Here is a 4420-nt window from a genome sequence, read left to right on the forward strand (position 1 = left end):
TCTTGTACACTGCCAGTATGATGTCATAATGGTTTTATCTTGTACACTGCCAGTATGATGTCATAATGGTTTTATCTTGTACACTGCCAGTATGATGTCATAATGGTTTTATCTTGTACACTGCCAGTGTAACAGTATAACTTTAAACCGTCCCCTCGCCCCGACCCGGGCGCGAACCAGGGACCCTCTGCACACATCAACAACTGACACCCACGAAGCGTCGTTACCCATCGCTCCACAAAGGCCACGGCCTTTGCAGAGCAAGGGGAAACCCTACTTCAGGTCTCAGAGCAAGTGACGTAACCGATTGAAATGCTAGTAGCGCGTACCCGCTAACTAGCTAGCCATTTCACATCCGTTACACCAGTGTGATGTTATAATGGTTTTATCTTGTACACTGCCAGTATGATGTCATAATGGTTTTATCTTGTACACTGCCAGTGTGATGTCATAATGGTTTTATCTTGTACACTGCCAGTGTGATGTCATAATGGTTTTATCTTGTACACTGCCAGTGTGATGTCATAATGGTTATATCTTGTACACTGCCAGTATGATGTCATAATGGTTTTATCTTGTACACTGCCAGTATGAAGTCTTTAAATGAGTGCATGTGACATGTGAGAAACATAACTATTTCTATTGTAAAACAATATATGTTTGATCGTAACAACTTGGTTAACTTTCTAACAGAGGTGGAAAAGGGACTCAAATGTCATACTTGAGTAAAAGTAAAGATACTTTAATAGAAAATTAGTAAAAGTAAAAGTGAAAGTATTGTCACGCCCTGACCTTAGATATCTCTGTTTTTCTAAATATTTTGGTTAGGTCAGGGTGTGACTAGGGTACGCTAGTCTTGTATGTCTCGGGTTTTTGTATGTCTAGGGTTTTGTATGTCTAGGGTTTTGTATGTCTAGGGTTTTGTATGTCTAGGTGTTGTCATCTAGGTGTATTGTATGTCTATGTTGGCCTGATATGGTTCCCAATCAGAGACAGCTGTTTATCATTGTCTCTGATTGGGGATCATATTTAGGCAGCCATTTTCCTGGTTTGTGTTGTGGGATCTTGTCTACGTATAGTTCCTAACTTGGCTGGAGCACATCAGTAGCGTCACGGTTCTTTTGTTAATTCGGTGTTCATTGTTTTAATAAAGAGAATGTATGCATACCACGCTGCGCCTTGGTCTCCTCCATACGACGAGCGTGACAAGTATTTGGTTTTAAATGTACATAAGTATTAACGTAACCATTTCTCTTGTAAAAAATATACGTACGATAGTAACAACTTGCCTGACTTTCTGATAAAATGTATCTGTCTAACTCTCTCTCCCTCTCTCTATATCTATCTCTCTCTCTGTGTCTCTCTCTCTCTCTCTCTGTCTCTGTCTCTGTCTCTGAGTTTATCAAATTTGGATTTATTTTCGAATACGTTGTTGGTCTGTGTAATCTGAGGGAAATATGTGTCTCTAATATGGTCATACATTTGGAGGTTCAGAAGTTCAGCTCAGTTTTCATCTCATTTTGTGGGCAGTGTGAGACAGGCACATTTGTGGCCTGCTGGAGGTCATTTTGCAGGGCTCTGGCAGTGCTCCTCCTTGCACAAAGGCGGAGGTAGCGGTCCTGTTGCTGGGTTGTTGCCCTCCTACGGCCTCCTCCACGTCTCCTGATGTACTGGCCTGTCTCCTGGTAGCGCCTCCATGCTCTGGACACTACGCTGACAGACACAGCAAACCTTCTTGCCACAGCTCGCATTGATGTGCCATCCTGGATGAGCTGCACTACCTGAGCCACTTGTGTGGGTTGTAGACTCCGTCTCATGCTACCACTAGAGTGAAAGCACCGCCAGCATTCAAAAGTGACCAAAACATCAGCCAGGAAGCATAGGAACTGAGAAGTGGTCTTTGGGCACCACCTGCAGAACCACTCCTTTATTGGGGGTGTCTTGCTAATTGCCTATAATTTCCACCTTTTGTCTATTCCATTTGCACAACAGCATGTGAAATGTATTGTCAATCAGTGTTGCTTCCTAAGTGGACAGTTTGATTTCACAGAAGTGTGATTGACTTGGAGTTACATTGTGTTGTTTAAGTGTTCCCTTTATTTTTTTGATCAGTGTATGTACTTTCCTATAGTCAGTTGAACTGGTAGATACTGTTTTTATGTTTCTGTGTCCAGTATGAATGAAGTTAGAGGCAGTTTCGCGAGCCAATGCTAACTAGCGTTAGCACAATGACTGGAAGTCTATGGGTATCTGCTAGCATGCCTGCAGTAGATAAAGGGCATCATTGAAAAAATCTCGAAGTATCCCTTTAAGCCCTTTTTCATCTGACTCTGTAACAGAGAACTTTATTGCAGAAATCTCTCACTGATGAAGAGTGAATCTCTCACCATCCCTTTAAACTTTACTCTGTACTGATGAAGAGTGAATCTCTCACCATCCCTTTAACCTTTGATCTGTAGTGATGAAGAGTGAATCTCTCACCATCCCTATAAACTTTGATCTATAGTGATGAAGAGTGAATCTCTCACCATCCCTTTAACCTTTGATCTGTAGTGATGAAGAGTGAATCTCTCACCATCCCTATAAACTTTGATCTATAGTGATGAAGAGTGAATCTCTCACCATCCCTTTAAACTTTGATCTGTAGTGATGAAGAGTGGATTGGAAAGAGATGGTCTCCTGACTACCATGTTCTGTGTCCCTCAGATCCAGTGCTAAATGAACAGACCAGCTCCAACACACACACCAAGGCAATAAGTGGATCCAATGCAACATGATGGACAGAGAGGAGGTAACACACACACCAAGGCAATAAGTGGATCCAATGCAACATGATGGACAGAGAGGAGGTAACACACAGAGTTCTCCCCAAAGAATGTTAGAGCGGCGCCACCTGGTGGACTGGCAGCGCCATTATGTAAACAACGTTCTTTAATATTTCTGAGTAGATTACAGGAAATGTCAGGAAATGCTCAGCAGCACCACCTTGTTAACTAATCCTGTGGAGAACCCTGACATGTACACATTCTCACACCTGTAACACCCAGATTGTAACAAGCCCAGACTTCCATTCTTTTGATCGTGTCTCTGTTCCTTCTTGCCGTCCAGGAAAACCTTTGTTACCTCAACTTGTGACCCTTTCGTGGTAGAAACGATCTGCCTCCAAGTCTACAGCCATACTGGAGCAAGACGCCAACTTGCAACACACACAACACTCTTGGATAAAAACCTAAATCTTTCACAACGTGGGTACTAGCGTTGCTTGGCCCCAGTCACACACAATGTATCGGATCCAAGCTATGATGTGTGATATTGCCTCCTAGAACTGCCCCCCCTGAAATCCCTGCCCGCTCCCCACCCCACCCACCTCAACTCCCCTGTTTTCAAATAAGCTGATGTCAGATGTGATACAGAGACTGACTCCAGGTCAGTTTGGCACTGGTGTTGTGCTGTGAGATGTGTGTTGGTCAGTATGGAGCTGCACTGGCCTGGGGTCAGAGCTATAATAGCACTGAGTGGCATGGAGGCTCTTTTCTGCTATGGATAGAACAAATACTATATTAAAGAGAATAAACCATTTTTATTGAAATGTTTTTGTGCCTGTTTGTTGTTGATGTATTGATTTCTGATTGATTGATCAGTAGAAATCTAAATACCTAAATATCAAAATATGAACACTTCTCAGATCAGTATCTAATAGATTCCAAAATGTAAATTATAGAAAGTTATAGACGACGTCAGTTTTAATGTGTTGTTTTAATAAATAATCTGTGAATCCCAGATTATTTCCAGAACATAAAATGTTCAACATTCATTGAATACAAATGACAAAAGAGTGATGATTAAAATGCAGTCTACAGAAGTCTAACTTCAGCAGGGCTGCAATACACTGAACACTGCAGATAGAAATGCTATGAATAGAGCTGACACAATTCTACGACGTAGTGCCTTTCTGAACGTAGCCCAGGTGAGTTCTAATCAAAACCCATCTAAGGCAAGCCCACAACACCACCTTTCTCCTCTACAGCCAATCTGTCACGTTCCTGACCGGTTTTCTGTTATTTTGTATGTGTTTGACGGTCAGGGCGTGAGTTTGGGTGGGTAGTCTATGTTGTGTGTTTCTATGTTTGTTAAGGGTGACCTGATATGGCTCTCAATTAGAGGCAGGTGGTTTTCATTTCCTTTGATTGAGAGCCATATTAAGGTAGGTGTTTTCACACTGTTTGTTTGTGGGTGGTTGTCTCCTGTTTGTTTGTTCGGTTTATGTAGTCTGTTCCTGTTTTCATGCGTTCTTCGTTATATGTAAGTTCTTATGTTCAGGTGCGTCTACGTCTTTGTTGTTTTGTAGTTAATCAAGTATAGTTTGTTTTGTGTCTTGACATATTATTTATTTAAACATCACACAACGCTGCATTTTGGT

The 4420-nt window shown here is 41.9% G+C and overlaps 1 long non-coding RNA gene across 1 annotated transcript; it reads left to right on the forward strand.

Annotated features, from left to right (window-relative positions):
• The first annotated feature begins 2775 nt into the window (after nucleotides 1-2775).
• LOC129846234 (uncharacterized) lies at nucleotides 2776-3593 on the forward strand. Its single transcript, XR_008758232.1, has 2 exons — nucleotides 2776-2849; nucleotides 3109-3593. It is a non-coding gene; the product is annotated as an uncharacterized LOC129846234 (long non-coding RNA).
• Nucleotides 3594-4420: the final 827 nt, after the last annotated feature.

Source organism: Salvelinus fontinalis, unplaced genomic scaffold (assembly GCF_029448725.1).
Source record: "Salvelinus fontinalis isolate EN_2023a unplaced genomic scaffold, ASM2944872v1 scaffold_0486, whole genome shotgun sequence".
NCBI lineage: Eukaryota > Metazoa > Chordata > Actinopteri > Salmoniformes > Salmonidae > Salvelinus > Salvelinus fontinalis.